We start from the raw sequence: 19370 nt of genomic DNA, 5'->3' as shown, positions 1-19370 counted from the left end.
GGTGCTTTAGAGAATAGGTTGACCCAGTGGTGAGATTCAAATATGTGAACAACCGGTTCTCTGTGTGAATGCAGCTTCTAAAAGTCCATTCTGGGCCTGGGCAACAAAAAATTAGCTACCAGTTCTGCCGAACTGGTGAGAACTGACTGAATCCCACCACTGGGTTGACCCCCTCTTCTTTGTGGCAGCCCCTCAAATATTGGAGCACTGCTATCGTGTCCCCCCTCGTCCTTCTCTTCATTAAACTAGACACACCTAATTCTTGCAACCGTTCTTCATATAGTTTAGCCTCCAGTCCCCTGATCGTTGCTCTTCTCTGCACTCTTTCCAGATTCTCAACATCTTTTTTATATTGTGGTAACCAAAAATGGATGCAAAATTCTAAATGTAGTCTTACCAAGACATTATAAAGTGGTATTAACACTTTGCGCGATCTGGATTCTATAGCATTAGCAATAGCACTTAGACTTCACATTGCTTCACATTGCTTTACGCCCTTTACAGCCAGTTTACAGAGTTAGCATATTTGCCCCCCAACAATCTGGGTCCTCATTTTACCGACCTCGGAAGGATGGAAGGCTGACTCAACCATGAGCCAGTGAGAATCAAACTCCTGGCAGTGAGCAGTGAGTTAGCTGCTTTCTCTCTGTTAATGCAGCCTAGGATCGTGTTGGCTTTTTTGGCAGCTGCAGCATGCTGCTGGCTCATAGTGGAAGGATTGTCTACTACAGTGGTTCTCAACCTTTTTAATGCCGCGACCCCCAACCGGTCGTAAGTCGAGGACTACTCAACCAGGTCGTAAGTCGAGGACTACTCAACTGGTGCAGCACCGTTTGCAGAATGGGACTTTTGGCGGGCTCAGCAGGGCAGAGACAGCCTGGACAATTCCTATTGTCTTTTGAAAGCCAATAGAATTAGACTCTATTCAAGAGAGTCTATTCTATTGGCTTTCAAAAGCCAATAGAATAAAAGGGAGTAGCACAGCTAAAGAAAAGGGGGAAAAATGGCGGACTGCGTTGTTTGGCGACCCCCGTGAAATGGTCGTTCGACCCCAAATGGGGTCCCGACCCACAGGTTGAGAACCACTGGTCTACTAGGATTCCAGGATCCCAATGGCCCCCAAAGTCCTCAGAAGCTAAATTCAAGGGGGACTTTTCCGTCGTTTTTTTAATGACATTAACTGAAAAGCATTGGAAGTGTTGAAGGAAAAGTCTTCATCATGGTTCAGTCCAAGCCGGGAATAAACAACATGGCGACTGCTTTAGAAAGAAGGTTGCAGTTTATTGAAGAGGAGAGCCAGACAGGAAGATGGCTCTGGAAGAAAAGAGAGTGAGTACATGTAGGGAGTCGGTTTTTATACCCTCTGGAGCCTTTTGTTTGAAGTTGTTCCTGTGGTATGAACTTTGATTTGAGTCTGAGGGTGCCCTTTGGCATCTGTGGGTTAATCCTATTATGTCCTGTCTTAGAGTTTGGGTGGGGTATATAGATTTTAGATGTCTTTGTCTTCCTAAGCTTCTAGCTGGGGGCCTCCAACCTTCCTGGATTATTTACATCTGCATTTCTACCGAGTTGGTTTCTATTTGGGGGAGGGAGACTTGGGGTTATTAAGAAAACTGGCCATGCTTTTCTGCCTCTTTAAGATCCTTTGAGGAAATATATTGTTCTGCCCTTTTAATATTTCCTTCTCTGGGGGGCTGACTTCCCACAGAAGGATTTGATGCTTCCATTCTAAGTGACAAAAGCAGCATTACATTGTCACAATGCAAGCCCCACCCCTTTTATATGTGCAAGTGCAACATTGTGATGCGCATATGAAAGAGGTTGAGCATCTGAAACAACAATGTAACACCAATCTTCTAATTTGCTCTCCTTTTGAACTTCTCTATAATCACCTCTAGTTTAGCTTGACAGTAAAGGCACACCTCATTTCATTGTGTTTTGCTTTATTGCACTTCGCAAATATTGTGGTGTTGTTGTTTTTTTACAAGAGTTTCCACCAGCAAAAAGATTACAACTTCCTGAAGGCTCAGGTGGCGATTAGCGGGGGTGTTTTTTAGCAATAAAATATTTTTAATTAAGGTATGTGCATTGTGCTTTTCTTAAACATAATGCTATTGCACACTTAATAGACTACGATATAGGGTAAACAGAACTTTTATATGCACTGGGAAACCAAAAAACAAATTGTGTGACTCACTTTATTGCAATATTCACTTTATTGCAGTGGAACTGGAACTGAACCGGCAATATCTCCGAAATATGCCTGTATTTTAATACGAATTTTTCAGACGGTAAAACTCAGTGAAATTAAAGCAACTTCATCTTTTAACCCGGCTCCTGTCAATGTTTTTGGAACGTGGTCTCCGAAATCCACAGAGGCTGAGACCTTGGCTTGGAAGAACATTGAACTCAGGTATGGTAGAATCAGGGTTATCTGCAGGATGGGGTCAAAAAAGTCTAACCCAGGGGTCTTCAAACTTGGCCCTTTTATGACTGGTGGACTTCAACTCCTAGAATTCCTCAGCCAGGCACTCGTGCCTGGCTGAGGAATTCTGGGAGTTGAAGTCCACCAGTCATAAAAGGGCCAAGTTTAAAGACCCCTGCTCTAACCCCAACCCTCAATTTTTTAAACAAAATACCTTGAAAAACAGAGAAGGGGGTGTGTAACCTGAAGATGGGCTTAGACACAAGTATACAGGCAATCCTCAACTTACAATCACCCTCAGAACTAAAACTTCCATCATTAAGCAGTCCCACCCAATTTTGCGACCTCTTTTGCTGCAGTCATTAAATGAAACGTCATGTCATTAGGTGAATCACGCAGTTGTGAGGTGAATCTAGCTTCCCTGGTCGTCATCTACTTGTCAGAACCCCCCTGGGAAGGTTGCAAAGGCTGATCACGCAACCTTGGGGCTCTGTATCAGTCGCGAGAGGGCCTGTCACTTTTTTCAGCTCCATCGTCATTTCCAATGGACACTAAACGAATAGTCATCAGTTGAGGACTACTGCATATGGGAAACTTAGTGTAGTATATTTGCCAGTGTAGGCCTATCCGTGGATGAGCCGAGCTCAATTTTCAGGGTGCCTTTTGGCAGCAAAAATTCTTGCCTTATCTGCAAATATATACAGTTGTTGAAATTTTGGGCTAGAATTCGTCCTGTGTTCGGATCTTGCTCAGTTGCAAATTCTGTTCTCTCAGCCTGCCCACCAAAGGAGTGGTGTATAAATAAATACAGGGAGGGGGGTAGTTCATGCCAGGATTTCTTTGGAAGGAGCACGCAGGGCACAAGCCCTGAAGGGTCCTTTCACGTTAATGTGTGAGGAATATTTATTTTTCATAATGTTAATGTTTTTGTGCTGTAAGCTGCCCAGTGTCGCTTCAAAATGAAATGGAGGGCAAATAAATTTCAGGAAGAAAGGGAGGGAAGGAGGGAGGAAGGAAGGAAGGAAGGAAGGAAGGAAGGAAGGGAAGGAAGGAAGGAAGGAAGGAAGGAAGGAAGGAAGGAAGGAAGGAAGGAAGGAAGGAAGGAAGGAAGGAAGGAAGGAAGGAGTGGGATGAAGAAAGGGAGGGAGGGAGGAAGGAACGGGAGGAAGGAAGGAAGGAAGGAAGGAAGGAAGGAAGGAGCAGGATGGGATGGAGGGAGGAAGGAACAGGATGAAAAAAAGGGAGGGAAGGGAGGGAGGGAGGGAGGGAGGAAGGAGGGGAGGGGAGGGAGGGAGGGAGGAAGGAAGTGGGGGAAGTGTTAGAAGTAAAGTCTTCATCCTGGTTCATCCAAGCCGGGAATAAATAAGCAAACATGGCGACTGCTTTGGGAAGAAGGTTACAGTTTATTGAAGAAGCAGAAAGATGGTTCTTCAGGAAAGAACAGAGGAGAGAATGGTTGAGCACATGGTGTTGTAGGTTTTTATATCCCCTCTAGCCTTTTGTTTGGAATAGTTTCCTGTTCCTGTGGCATGAACTTTGAGGCTATTTCCTGTGCCACGTATTCTGACCTGAGTCTAGGTGTGCCTCTATGGTATACTTGATGGTAATGGGTTAGTCCTATTATATCCCAAAAGTCATCTCCTGCTTCCCTGGGGCTGGGCTAATGACTCTTAAGAGTTTCTTTGTCTTGAGTTCCCTGGCTCCAACCTAGGACTGGAGCGACAGTGCGCGTGCCCACAGAGAGGGCTCTGAGTGCCACCTCTGGCACCCGTTGCCATAGGTTCACCACCACTGAGCTATTGCATTTCATTAGAGCAGCAGTGCCTGGCAAATCTCCTGGGGGTTCCCATTGCTGGCAAATCTCCTGGGGGTTCCCATTGTCTTCTCCCCCCTAATGGTCTTATATCTGCATTTCTATGAGGTTAGCTCTTGCTTGGGGCAAAGAAATTTGGGGCCAGGTTTGGTTTCTGCTTTTCAAAAAATCCTTTTGGTGAAAAATATATTTTCCTTTTTAATATTTCCTTCTGGGGGGGCTAACTTCCCTCAGAAGGAAGGAGTGGGATGAAGAAAGGGAGGGAGGGAGGGAGGAAGGAAGCAAGCAAGCAAGCAAGCAAGCTTATCTAAGCTCACTGGGTAACTGCCATCACACAGCATATTTAACCCGATTATAGACTGAACCCCTTTTCTGGAACGGCACAATCCACTCAATTCTAAACTAGCCGAAACAGCTGTATTCACACCACACATCCTGCCACAAACTATCCAGGTTAACACTAAGCAATTCTGGCCTGTCAGGCGAAAGATTTTGCTAGGCCTTCACCTGATTCTTCAGGAGGCGCTTGAACACAGCCAGTGAATCGAGGGCTGAGATAAGAAACAAACCAGACCCTCCCCGTTTCTCCCCACAGCCCAGTTCTGACTTCTCTGGATGGTCCCATCCCTTCTGATGCCAACCTCACCCTTGGCTCCTGGACCCGCTAATCCCCTTTGCCAGCATGATGAAATGGGTCTGGATCTTGTTCCAGCCTTGCTTGGGTCTCTCCTGCCGATGGAGGAAGGACCAGCTCCGGCTATTCCCCTGCCTGCAGCGATGAAGGGGTGACTGGAATGGCGTATTACGGCTCTCCCCTCCACCCACACACCCCTCAATAGATGGCAGGCTGAATGGCTCTCCTGACAGCTTGCTGGTGGAAAGGGCACAGATGGGGGGAGGGGGGAGAAGACAATGGGAACCCCCAGGAGATTTGCCAGCAATGGGAACCCCCAGGAGATTTGCCAGGCACTGCTGCTGTAATGAAATGCAATAGCTCAGTGGTGGCGAACCTATGGCAACGGGTGCCAGAGGTGGCACTCAGAGCCCTCTCTGTGGGCACGCGCACTGTCGCTCCAGTCCTAGGCCTTCAGCTGGGTTTTATAAAACCTTTTTGCTTTAGGCCTCCGCCGCCGTGTGCAAAAAAAAAAAAAAAGGTTCAATCAGTCAATTTCAACTTCTCGCGGGAAAAAAAAAGATCTTGCAAAGTTAAAATTGATTGATTGAACTTTTTAGTCCCACCCAGTCTGCCATTAACACCGCAGCCACACCCACCCAATTGGCCACACCTATCCGGCACCCGACAATACATAAGTGGGTTTTGGGTTGCAGTTTGGGCACTCGGTCTCTAAAAGGTTGGTCATCACTGCAATAGCTCATCCCAAAGGTGCTTTTTCAAGTGGCAACTGGACTTTCTTTATTTTTCCTTGAAGATGTTTCACTTCTCATCCAAGGAGCTTCTTCAGCTCTGATTGGATGGTGAGGAAGGGAAGGATTTATATTCCTTGCAGATAGCTGGTCATTTGCCTTCTTTTAGCTCTCTGTTTGTGGACAGACAGGACCGCTGGTTTGAATGGAAACCAAACCACCACTTCATAAATGCATGGCACAACATAGGAGAACAAACCCATCAGGACAAGATTCAGCAGTCCATCTCACTTAGAAGACAAAGGCCGCTCTTTCAAAGATAGCAATGTTCACATTTTGGATAGAGAGGACCGCTGGTTAGAAAGAGGGGTCAAAGAGGCCATCTATGTCAAAATTGAACAGCCCTCCCTCAACATAGGATACGACATCATCTACCTCCAGTCTACAACACAGTCCTCTCAGCAGTCCCAGGAAGGCTCCACACCCATTTGCACCAGTCAGGTGACCCTGAGGACACAGATGGCCTCAATGACTCTCTCAAAGAATGCAAATGACCAGGGGTCTGCAAGGAGTATAAATCCTTCCATTTTCCTACCGTCCGGTCAGAGCTGAAGAAGCTTCTTGGATGAGAAGCGAAACGTCTTCAAAGAAAAACAAAGGAAGTCCATCTGCCTCTTGAAAAAGCTCCTTTGGGACAACCATGACCTGTTTGACGGAGAATCTCCATAGACATTTGTGAAAATGGTGTACAGGTAGTCCTCGACTTATGACCACAATTGACCCCCAAATTTCCATTCTAAGCAAGGCCATTTTTAAGTGAGTTGCACTCCATTTTACGACCTTATTTTTGCCATGGTGTTAAACCAATGACTTTGCTTGTCGGAAGTCAGCTGGGGTGGTTTTTATAAATGATGATCCCGTGATCCCATGGGTATGCTGCAAGGGTCCTGTAAAAAATGTTCATCATTTGTCATTTCCAATGGTAATCAATTTTTGTTGTAATGGTTGTTTAATGACCATTTGTTTAATGACCATTGTATCCCAGGTTTACCTAATGGGATACAATGACCATTTGTTTAATGACCTATCTGTATCCCAGGTTTACCTAATGGTGAGTCAGAGGGCAAAGACCGGGTTTCCTTCTGCAGTTCATTAAGTGAACAACACAGTTGTTAAGCAAAGGGATGGTCTTTAATCAAAGCTGTTGTTGAAAGAAAAATCTTCATCGTGGTTCAGTCCAAGCCGAGGATAAATAACATGGCGAGTGCTTTAGAAAGAAGGTTGCAGTTTATTGAAGAGGAGAACCAGACAGAAAGATGACTCTGGCAGAAAAAAGAGAGAGAAAAAGGGCTGAGCACATGTAGGGAGTGGGTTTTTATACCCTCTGGAGCCTTTTGTTTGGAGTTGTTTTCTGTTCCCTGCTTTAAGGCTTTGTATTTCCTGTGTCATGTATTTTGACCTGTGTCCTTTTGGCATTTGTGAGTTAATTCTATTATGTCTTGTCTTAGACTTTGGGTTGGGTATGTAGATTTTACATGTCTTTGTCTTTCTAAGCTTCTAGCTTCAACCTTCCTAATGGTTTACATTTGCATTTCTATAGAGCTGGTTTCTGCTTGAGGAAGGTAGACTTGGGGCTATTAAGAAAACTGGGCATGCTTTTCTGCCTCTTCAAGATCCTTTGAGGAAATATATTTTTCTGCCCTTTTAATATTTCCTTCTCTGGGGGGCTGATTTCCCACACTGTTTTCACTTTAACTGCCAGAAACTGCCAAAAAAATACCAAAACCCACAGCCAAGTGACCACAGATGCTGCAAACAACTGTACAGGCAAGCCCAGTTGCCAAGGGCCCACAATGTGATCATGTGACCAGGGAGAGTGTGATCATCAGAAATTCAAAAATGGGTCATAAATACCCTGGGGAGGTCTGTCATAACTTCAAACGGTTTCTAAGTGATCAGTCATTAAGCAAGGAGTATCTGTCAACGTCAAAAACCTGGATGCATTCATTTAGCCAGCCTCACTGCCTCAAGATTTGATGGCTGCCTTTATATATCACACTAAGCCTGGTTAGTTTGAAGATTTGTTGATTTTTTTTTTTTCAGTTTAGCCTGGTTAACCAATATAATGCAGTGTTGCATTTCGGCAAAGCATTGCTGAGGGGAGAGTCTGTAGAGTACGTGCACAGCATTGGGTTGAGTCCATTTCCAAGGCTGAATCTGGTGGCAAATACAAAGTTAGAATTAGCATATCTGCAAAACTTCAAGTGGCCACTAGCTGGTAGCAGAGAGTTAAAGAGTTAATCAGTGCATCCCTTTGCTGCCCTCTAATGGTCAACCAGATTTTGCAGAGTCCAGATGAGTTGCACCACCAATCTTTCTCAAGGTGAGTTGTGCCAATCCAGAATGCAAAGGACTGTAAGGCAGGCTGAATGCCGAAGACTTGAAGCTTTCAAATTGCGACGTTGGACAAGATTCTTGAGATTCTCTTGCAATGCAAGGCAATCAGATCAGTCAATCCTAAAGGCTGTCCTTTAGAAAAACAGATACTCAAGCTCAAATCCTTTGGCCACCAAATGAGAAAACAGGACTCATTGAAAAAGACCCTGGGAAAGATGGAAGCAAAAGGTGAAGGGGACGGCTGAGGATGAGATGGTTAGATGGTGTCATTGATGCAATGAACGTGAATTTGGGCAAACTCCAGAAGACAGTGGAGAACGGGGGGGGAGGGGGCTGGCATGCTGTGGTCTATGGGGTAAGAATCAGACATGACTTAGCAACTGAACAATAACAACCAAAACAAAGGTCAGGGGACTGGGGGCTAAAACATGTAAGGAATGGTTGTTGGAATTGGGTATGTCTAGTTTGATGAAGAGAAGGACGAGGGGGGGACATGATAGCAGTGTTCCAATATCTCAGGGGCTGCCCCAAAGAAGAGGGAGTCAAGCTATTCTCCAAAGCCCCTGAAGGCTGGACAAGAAGCAACGGATGGAAACTAATCAAGGAGAGAAGCAACCTAGAACTAAGGAGAAATTTCCTGACAGTGAGAACAATTAACCAGTGGAACAACCTGCCTCCAGAAGTTGTGAATGCTCCAACACTGGAAGTTTTAGGAAGAGACTAGACAACCATTTGTCTGAAATGATATAGGGTTTCCTGCCTGAGCAGGGGTTTGTACTAGATGACCTCCAAGGTCCCTTCAAACATTATTATTATTATGGATCATCGCACAGTCAGCCAGATGTTCAGACTGGATTTGGCATTTTGTCTACCTATCGAGTCCTTACCCAGGACCTGGGATAGGCAGATGTGGATGTTTGATGGTATTACAGATATCGTCGCAGGATGGATGCAGTTCCTAGTAAGGCCACCTTTTGCAATTGACTAATAGCGAATTTGTCAATGCCAATGGTGTTCAAGTGGTGCTCCAGTTTTATCATTATTATATTATTATTATTATATTATATTATATTATTATTATATATATAATAATAATATATAGTAATTATATCATTATTATCATTATCATCATTATCCTCATTATTATTACTGTATTATTATTATTAAGGGCCTGACTGTGGCCAGGCCAAGCCACCCCATAGACTTAAACCATATTTTGCAATCCCAGCTTGATTGACGAGTTTACAGTTCAACAAACAAGCAACGTTGAGTCAATAATTAAGAGCTGTACTGTAATGGGCCTGTTTGGGTTTCCTGGACAGTCAGTTACCTGATCTCAAGGTCTCTTACTTCAGCATTGACACATATAGATTGCAACTGCTACCTGAAAGGCCTTTAAGAACTGCCAGTCCCCAAGAAGAGAAATGGTTTTCTGCAATTCAGTGAAGAAAGAGAGAAGCAATAGATTTTAATTACTGGAAGGTGCCTTGATGGTGTACATATAGAAAGGGGTAGCAGCCTTCTGGAGACAAAAGAGAGATCAAGGATAGGGTCCCCCGGCCCATTAGCCAGACCCGCTGCAGAATCTGACGTATTCAGACAAAATAGCTTTGAAATCGAAGTGGCCACTCTAAGCATAACCTATTTATAATCCTTGGCATATGATCCTTCGTTATTCTCTTTTCATCAGATGTTTATTAAGAGCCAAGCAGCAGCGGATGTCAAAGGCATCTTTGCATTTAATGTGCAGGTCTTCGGAAAGGCAGATGTAGTGGCAAGCAAAGCTGATGGTTTCCAGGGCTGGAACAAGCCAAGATGGAGACGAGAGATTAACTCTTTCCTTCCGAATTTCAGATCGGGGAAGGGGGAACTTGCTTTGCATTAAGGTGAAATCGCCCCTTGGCGCTGACGTGAACTGCATTTCATTAATTAAAAAAAAAGAAAGAAAACAATTAAAAGTCCATCGCTGAAAGGCCTCTAACGTTCTAATCGGGTCCCAAAGAAATCAGCCGTTTCAGCATCTCCCGAATTGGACTGAAGTCTTGCCAAGCCGCACTGGAGGGTCACGGAAGTGCTGAGTGTGGTAAGATGTAGATCTGTACAGAGGTGATTCTTCTAAAGAAGACTGTCTCTTCTCCCAGCTCACTCCACTCCAGAATAAGAACAGAACAGAATAACAGAGTTGGAAGGGACTTGGGAGATTTTGTAGTCCAGGGGTCTTCAAACTTGGCCCTTTTATGACTTGTGGACTTCAACTCCCAGAATTCCTCAGCCTGGCTGAGGAATTCTGGGAGTTGAAGTCCACAAGTCATAAAAGGGCCAAGTTTGAAGATCCCTGTTCTAGTCCATCCCCCTGCTCAGGCAGGAGACCCTATATCATTTCAGACAAACAGCTGAGCACCCCCCATTTTTGGAGGCAAGTTGTTCCACTGGTTAATTGTTCTAACTGTCAGGAAGTTTCTCCTTAGTTCTAGGTTGCTTCTCTCCTTGATTAGTTTCCATCTATTGCTTCTTGTCCTGCCTTCAGATACTTTGGCGAACAGGTTGACCCTTTCTTGTTTGTGGCAAGATGTTGGAACATTGCTATCTTGTGAACCCTAGTCCTTCTTTTTATTAAACTAGACATACCCAATTCCGGCAACCGCTATTGCATTAATGATGATGATGATGATAATGATGATGATGTTGGAAGGGACCTTGGAGGTCATCTAGTCCAATCTCCTGCTCAGGCAGGAAACCCTATACCATTTCGGACAAATGGCTGTCCAGTCTCTTAAAAACTTCCAGTGTTGGAGCATTCACCGCTTCTGGAGGCAGGTTGTTCCACTGGTTAATTGTTCTCACTATCAGGAAGTTTCTCCTTAGTTCTAGGTTGCTTCTCTCCTTGATTAGTTTCCATCCGTTGCTTCTTGTCCTGCCTTCAGGCGCTTTGGAGAATAGCTTGACTCCCTCTTCTTTATGGCCACCTCTGAGATATTGAAACCCTGCTATCATGTCACTCCAGTCCTTCATTTCATTGAGCCAGACAGACACAATTCCCTGACCTGGGGCTGCAAGACGGTGGCTGGGAATGATGGGAGCCGTAGTGCAATGCAATTTGGAGGGCGCCGAAGGACGGAAACCTCGGTCCCGTTGGCAGAAATAGGCCCGAATTGGCTTTCAGTGCAACAACAATAACAACATCCCCTTCCTCTGGTTATCTAGATCTTTTCATTTTCATGGCTTCTGATGCTCAGTCAAGCGGAGGAAGAAAAGACTGCCTTGTGGCAGGAAATGTTGACAGCTTGGCATTTTGGAGACCTTGACCATCGGGGAAACAAGACAAGCTGACAAGGTGAGCTTTTCCCTCTGCGATCCTAGCTTGCCTCTCTCCCCTCCTGCCCAAATTACGCCTCTTCCTCATGTGGGTGGTTTGGGGGAGGTGGTATCCATACTGGGGCTTTGATCTCTTGCCTTTCATTTCATTCTCCCGATCAGCCTGACATACAGAAACCAGGATGCTTTTGGTAGCAGCTTTGATGCCTTTGGGATTCAGCTCTAAACTCCACATAGGGCCTTTTTAAGAGATCACGCAATTACAGGATCATAGGGCTGGGAGGGACCTTGAGGGTCTTCAACCCTCTACCCATGGCAATTGTGAAATATGGTCATAATTCACCTTGTTTCAGGGCCATTGCAACAGTCTGAATGGTCACTAAATGAATTGTTAAGTCACAGACTACCTGCAGATGAATAAGCACTACGTATAGTAGTGGCCAAAATTTTGGAAACCTTTTGGGAAAAGTGTGCAGTAGAAATGCCACCTTTGGTTAAGTTTCCATCCATTTTTCTTCAAATTTCTTTATAACTGTAGCCTTGTTCACTTAATAATACTATTTCTGGGCAACCAGTCAACTCTTTGCACCATTCCTTTAATTTTATTACATTTTACAAGTTCGCTAAATGAAAGAACACAAAAAAACCCCAACCAACTTGATAGCGATCACATAACACACTGACCAATGTCCTCCTCTCGGCTTCAATACATGACATCAATAACTGGATACTACTGTGATCTGATTGGCTCATTGCCAAAACAAGACGACACCCAATTGGCTCTCTAAACACTCATGCTCATTGGCTACAATCAGATGAAGGAAAGCTACCTGATATCAACCTGAGCAAGTTGTGCTTCCTTTTTTCTGGTGATTTGGCTATAACTTTTCATAGAATACAGTACAGATAATTGAACAAACTATGTTGCATTACATTCTTGATTAAATTATCTTTCCATTGATATATAATTTTACTACTCCCCCCAAAAAAGTGGTGTTATTGGCTATCAAACCTCAAAAATACACTTTTCTTCCCAAAAGGTTTCCACAATTTTGGCCACTGCTGTATAAACATGAGGGAAAGTAACAGCGTTCTGTGTTTCGACATATGGTCTGTGCTGTGGCATCATGTCATGTTGGCTACATGACCACAGAAATGTCTTCGGATCACGCCGGCTCTTTGGCTTAAGAAACAGAACTGGCACCACCCTAGTCTAAAGTCAGTTCACAACTAGCAGAACACTGTTTCCTCCGGGTGCAGATTTTGACATTTCTCTCCATCCCGTTCCATCTTACTCATTACAGTCCACCGCTCAAGCTGGCCTAGCTTTTTCTGAATTGTGCCTTTTCTCTCCTATAGTCCTCTGAATTTTGTGTCGTCTCCAGATTTGATAATTTTTCCTTTACCTCCATCTGTTATTAACAAAAATCTTGGAATTGCACAGGATCCAGGACAGAGCCCTATGCCCCTCCACTCAAAAGCGCTCTCTGAGCTGGATTGAAAATATTTATGAGTACGTTCTGAGTGCAGTCACCCAGCAAACTGTGAGCATAATGTGCCCTGATGGTTAATTCGGAAACCAGGTTAACTGGAGGCAAACGCACAGCAGCCCAGTGTACGGTGTAAAATACAGTCATTACGCAGGACAATTTTGCAAAAGCTATCTTTTGACATAAGGAGGGAAAGACCCAATTTAGCACTACGAAAGGATCCAGATGGAAGAAGAAGTTTTCTCGTGATAAATTTAAACTTCATCTTTGAAAGAAACCAAGTCACCCTGCAGCCAGTCCAAAAAATCAGAAGTGGGCAGATGGTGGGATCTAGTTCAATTTGGAATAAAATTTCCAGATCTGCCAGTTCACAGCCAGATGCAAAAATCATGCCTTTCACTTCAGAGCATTCTGATCCCAGGAATTTGTTCTGGGTGCCAGCTCTTATTGCCCACAAAAATCTACTCCTGGTTATTCCCAACCTTTTTTTTTTTTAACATCAGCTGTATAATTTAGTTGGCTACTTTTGTTAAAAAGTAAAGGTCTGGGGAGATTCTTCATCATCCAAGGTCATGGTTGTCCCAAAAAGCAACTGGACTTCTCGTTTTTTTCCTTTGAAAAAGTTTCACTTCACATCCCAGAAGCTTCTTCAGTTCTAAGAAGTAAAGGATTCACCTAGATTAGGTTAACATTCTCTACTGCAGCCATATGAAGCCACAGGGATGGAAAAGTGACCACCGGCATAGGATGACCCCCCACAGTGCAAATCTTACCCTAACATGCTTGTGTGTTGACATCTAATGCAAGTAACATGAACTTTAGGTTTATATCATGGCAGCCCCCCCCCAACACCTGTGTTCTGCATGCAATCAGCTCCAGAACATCAACACCTCGTTGCAAAACAACTGTTTGCTCCAAGTTTGAAGTCCCCTGCATTAGTCAAACTGATTTTGAGCTTAATGATAGCTTTAATTTTGCCTTGTTTTCTCACCATAAGAACATAAAGTTTTTAATGTGTATGTTCTGTAAAATCACCTTGACTGTTGTATGGGCAAAGAGTCAGGATATGAATGAATGAATGAATGAATGAATGAATGAATGAATGAATGAATGAATGAATGAATGAATGAATTGCAAAACCTATGAAAGAATCAAGGTGCGTTCCATTTCTCCTTTGTATTAATAGCTCGTTCATTCATACAAACCCCGCTCAGCTCAAGGCAGCATGAAAAAGTATGCCTTTCCCATCAAGCTTTTCACTGCTGTTATTTGGAGTCCTCTTTTAATGATATTGGTTTGGTTTTCAATCTGGATCCTATAGATTATGTTTTATGAAGCCCTCTTGTGTGCTTACGCAGGCAGAGAGGTGGGATAGAAGATAAAAATTAATCTGAATTCTCAGAACGTTGAAGGTGACTTTATTATTATTAGACCATTAATTAAAGAATTGTTTTACAGGTAGTTCTCGGGTGATGACCACAGCTGAGCCCAAAATTTCTGTTGCTAAGCAAGACAGTTGTTAAGTGAATTTTCCCTCATTTTAGGACTTTTCTTGCCCCACTTGTTAACTTAGTAAAATGGTTGTTAAGTGAATCTGGCTTCCCAATTGACTTTGTTTGTCACAAGGCCGCAAAATGTGATTATGTGAACCGGGAAATTGAGGACCTTGGTGCTCTCTGAGCTGGGTTGTTTTCTTGCAGACATTTCATTGCCAAACCAGGTAACATGATCAGTGCTAGAAGGGAGTGGGATTTTTCCCTTATTTTTATACACTAGTGCAGACATGTCAAACACAAGGCCCGGGGGCCGGATGCGGCCCGCAAAGTGGTTTCATGTGGCCCGCAAAGCCATCCAGGAAACAGTGAGGGAAACGGCCCCTGCTGCCTAGACCCTGGCCCAGGCCAGCCGGGAGCCAATGTACAATTTTGTGGCGGCCATCTATGCTGAAACACATTCAGTCTTAGCTCCACAAGACCGTCTAGAAACAGCAAGGAACCAGCCCCTGCCGTGTCGGCCCCACCCCCTGGGTGCATGGTGGGGAGGTGTCACCCTTTGTGAGGAATGAAGAAATGGACCATGCTTTGGCGCTTGCCCCGGTCCCACCCCCTTCTGCCAGAGACCCTCAGATCTGTCCCACTCCTGCCCAGGCCCCCACAGGCACCCTTGACGCGAACGATGTAGAGCTGGCCATGCCCACCCAGTAGGCCACACCCACTCCATCCACGCCCACCCAGTAGGCCGCACCCACCCTGGCCACCACCCCCCACGGCAACCGCAATGCTGACATGGCCCTCAATGAAATTGAGTTTGACACCCCTGCACTAGTGGCTTGCCCTGTCAGTGTTGGAGGGAGTTTTCTTGGAGGTTCCTTGATTAAATTGTTGTTTATTATTAGTTCGTTTATCTGAGTTGGTAGTTTCTTGACTGGACTATTGTTTACTGCTTGATTGTTGTTCTAGCATTAATCTTGGTATTAATCTCTGCTTGTCTGAGTATTGATTACTGACGAGGAAGCATTTTGGTCTTTTTATTTTGTATTGTTTTGCTTTTTTTATTGTCCCATACTGTCCCTGATAGCATGTAGATGTTGTTTGTCTCTGTGTGTCTATGGATGGCTGATTGTCAGGGTGCCATGCTTCCTAGAATTCTCCAGCATTTTTGAATTTAGGATGTTCCCAGTTTCCCAGTTGAAACTATAGTTACGTTTGTCCATGTGATGTGAAATTAAGGGAAAAAAAAACCCTCTCCCTTCTAGCACTGATGATGTTACCTTCATGGGTAATGAAACGTCTGCAAGAAAACAACCAAGCTCAGCGAATACCAACAACCTCACAGTTCATCCCTGAGCTGTAAATTTTCTATCGGTGTGATGAAAAGTAATCCTTGTTCTTTAGCCCTTTCCTCTATAACTCTTTCATTTGTTCTTCCATTTTTAATATCCTAGTCTGGTCTTCTCCAGATTCTTCTCCAGTTTGACCATCACAGGCTGCTACAAATGATTTTCTTTCATACTTCAGCCATCCAAAGAGCACCCAGGTAGCACCTTAAGAAGAGATCGATATTCTTGGGAGAGAACTGTTTACTTACAATGATGGCTTAGTTCTGAACGGACGGCTTATAGAGTTGGGAAACAGCATGCTCCAAATTTAGAAGCTGTCAGGTGGAGAGAATTTTTCTTGGAAGTCCAACTGAAAGATGGGATCCCTGCCCTGTTTGTCATCCTTGTGGGAAATAGAAGGAAGTTGCCTTTTCTGAAGAGATGAAAGGTGTAGGAAGCATTGAGCAGAGATAGAATTTACCTTTTGAGTCTGGGAATTGCGGGTCCAATCGGAGTGCAATTCTGCCATCTCCTGGACATGCGTACAAAGAGCTCTCCATAGCTGCTCTCCCCAATTAAGTACTTTGCCGATGTTTGGGACTTGCTTCAACCTTTCAACAGAGTTTGTCAACAGTGGCCACTTTAAGATGTGTGGACTTCAACTTTATGCCTTAGACGGGACTAGAACTCACAGTCTCCTGGTTTGTTGGCCAAAAAAGATAGCCAGCCAGATTTCATACTTAAGGCAGGATTAGAATCCACAGTTTCCTGGTGATTGGCCCAAAGTCACTCAGTCGGCTTTGATGCCTAAGGCAGAACTAGAATTCACAGCTCCTGATTTCTAGCCTGAAGCCATAACCACTACACCAGTGGTGGCGAACCTATGGCACACGTGCCAGAGACGGCACTCAGAGCCCTCTCTGTGGCCACACGGGCCATGCCCCGGAGATGGCAACCATCCCTCTTCAACCAGCTGCCCGCTAACTCACCGAGGTCCCGCGTGGTCGGATCCGTTCCAGCATGGCTGGTTTCCCTCCCCACTGTCCCATCCCTCCTGGCCTCGCATGCTCTCCTTTTCCCTGGCACGGCCCACCACATGGCCTTCTCAGCTGTCGGCTGGCCTTCCACCTCAGAGGTAGCTTCTCTGAATTGCTGGTGACGGGCTGCAGAGCCCCAGAGAGCACCGGTTGAGGGGCCGGCAGGCTGTGGCTGCTGACGGACATTGTCGGCCCCATGCACTTGCTGGCCTCTGGTGGCTGATGGTGTCAGGCAGCAGCCACCCTGGCCCCTGCCTCGCCTTGCCCTTTGACAATGGCACCCCCGCCCTGCCTCACCTTGCTTTGCCCCACCCCACAGGATGAGCCTCTTGCCCATTGCCCCACCTGCCAGAGACCCCCTGGATCTCCCCCAACCCTATCCAGCCCCCACAGGTGTCCCTCCCCACGAGCAACATTGAGGTGACCACGCCCACCTTGGCCACACCCACCCAGTCTGCCATGACCACCACAGCCGTGCCCACCCAGTGGGCTATGCCCACCTGGCACTCGGCGATAAATAAGTGGGTTTTGGGTTGCAGTTTGGGCACTCGATCTCTAAAAGGTTCGCCATCACTGCACTACACCAAAGTGGCTCTCCGTGAAGTCATTTTATATCAATTATAATTATACCAATGATATCAACTTAGGAAGCCTAGAATTAGCATCACTTGTGTGATGGAATGTAGTTCGGATTCCCAGGCGGGAGGGGGTGCATTCCAGAGGAGCAAGAGACAACTCCGTTCAGACAGTTTGTGTGAGAGAAAGAGGATAAAGACAGGTCCTCCTTAATAGTTCCCAGAGTATATGATAGATGGGAGTGCCAGCATGCTTTAGTACGGCAAGATCCTGTCTTATGCATGAAGATCTGCTTGAAGAATTACATCTTTCTGGGATTTTGGACCCTGACGCTTGCCTGATGACATCATATTTGTTGTGTCATTTGCCTCCTTTGTAGAAACTCAGCAACTTCCCTGAAGCCTTCAGAGGCCCTCTAAGACGTGAAAATTAAGGGGTGAATTTCTGGAGTTTTGTTCTGTTGCAGTGCATCCATTTCCAGGGTCCAAGAAAAAAAAAACATTCAAGAGAAGAGCTGAATTCACACACCACCCTAAACCAGACCAGTAACTGACTGAGAATTTGAACAACTTATTAAACTTAATATTAACTTTTTATTATATTGTTATATTATTATTATATCTCAGTGGCTGCCACAAAGAAAAGGGAGGCAAACTATTCTCCAAAGCACCTGAAGGCAGGACAAGGAGCAACGGATGGAAACTAACCAAAGAGAGAAGCAACCTAGAACTAAGAAGAAATTTCCTGAGAGTTAGAACAATTAACCAGTGGAACAACCTGCCTCCAGAAGCTGTGAATGCTCCAACACTGGAAGTTTTTAAGAAAGACTGGACAGCCATTTGTCTGAAATGGTATAGGGTTTCCTGCCTGAGCAGAGGGTTGGACTAGATGACCTCCAAGGTCCCTTCCAACTTATTATTATTATTATTATGGATCATTGAACAGTCAGCCAGATGTTCAGACTGGATTTGGCATTTTGTCTACCTATCGAGTCCTTACCCAGGACCTGGGATAGGCAGATGTGGATGTTTGATGGTATTACAGATATCGTCGCAGGATAGAAGCAGTTCCTAGTAAGGCCGCCTTTTGCAATTGACTAATAGGGAATTTGTCAATGCCAATGGTGTTCAAGTGGTGCTCAGTTGTTTTGGGATTGCACCCAAGGAGCCTATGACTATTGGTACTACCCCTGCTTGCTTTTGCCACAGTCTTTCTATTTCTATTTGTAGGTCTTTGTATTTTGTTATCTTCTCCAGTTCTGTCTCTTCTATTCTGCTGTCTCCAGGCACTGCCACGTCCACTATCCAGACTTTTTTGTCTTTCTTATCGACAATTGTTAAGTCTGGGGTGTTATGTTGCAGGTGCTTGTCTGTTTGAATTCTGAAGTCCTAGAGCAGTTTAATTTTATCATTTTCTATGAGTTTCTCTATTTTATGATCCCACCAGTTTTTGCTTACAGGCAAATGATATTTTTTGCAGATCTTCCAATGCACCATTGTTGCTACTTTGTCATGCCGCTGCTTGTAATCAGTCTGTGCAATTTTCTTGCAACAGCTTACCAAGTGGTCCACTGTTTCTTCAGCTTCTTTGCATAGGCGGCACTTACTGTCTGTTGCTGTCTTCTCAATTTTGATTTTGTATGCGTTTGTCCTTAAGGCTTGGTCTTGTGCAGCCAGAATTAGTCCCTCGGTCTCTTTCTTCAATTTTCCTGCTCTTAGCCATTGCCAGGTTTTATTATTATCTGCTTTTCCAGCTATTTTTTCATGTATTGGCCATGTAGTGCTTTGTCTTCCCATGCCTCTATTCTGTTCTTCATTTGGTCTTTCCTGTAGGCCAGTTTGGTCTCTCCAGTAGCTAGTAAGCCTTCCTGATATACTAATTTCAGTGCATCTTCATCATTGTTCTTCAGATATTCTTCCAAAGCCATTTTTTCTTCTTCAACCATCTGATGTACTTGTAGCATTCCACGCCCACCTATTTGCCTTGGTAGATAAAGTCTGTCAATGTCACTGCGTGTATGAAGGGCATGATTCATTGTCATTATTTTTCTGGTCTGCCTATCCATTGCTTTTAGTTCTGCTTGAGTCCAGTCCACTATTCCAGCTGTGTACCTAATGACTGGGATTGCCCAGGT

General features: G+C 44.7%; 1 long non-coding RNA gene across 1 annotated transcript; it reads left to right on the top strand.

Annotated features, from left to right (window-relative positions):
- Positions 1–1853: 1853 nt before the first annotated feature.
- On the top strand, positions 1854–17745 carry LOC120314024. Its single transcript, XR_005558315.1, has 5 exons — positions 1854–2079; positions 2225–2413; positions 11205–11334; positions 15750–15841; positions 17616–17745. It is a non-coding gene; the product is annotated as an uncharacterized LOC120314024 (long non-coding RNA).
- Positions 17746–19370: the final 1625 nt, after the last annotated feature.

This window comes from Crotalus tigris, unplaced genomic scaffold (genome assembly GCF_016545835.1).
Source record: "Crotalus tigris isolate CLP2741 ecotype Arizona unplaced genomic scaffold, ASM1654583v1 scf7180000018825.4774228, whole genome shotgun sequence".
In the NCBI taxonomy this organism is placed as follows: domain Eukaryota; kingdom Metazoa; phylum Chordata; class Lepidosauria; order Squamata; family Viperidae; genus Crotalus; species Crotalus tigris.
Note: the sequence above shows the minus strand (reverse complement) of the source record. Positions and strands in the feature narration are given on the sequence as shown.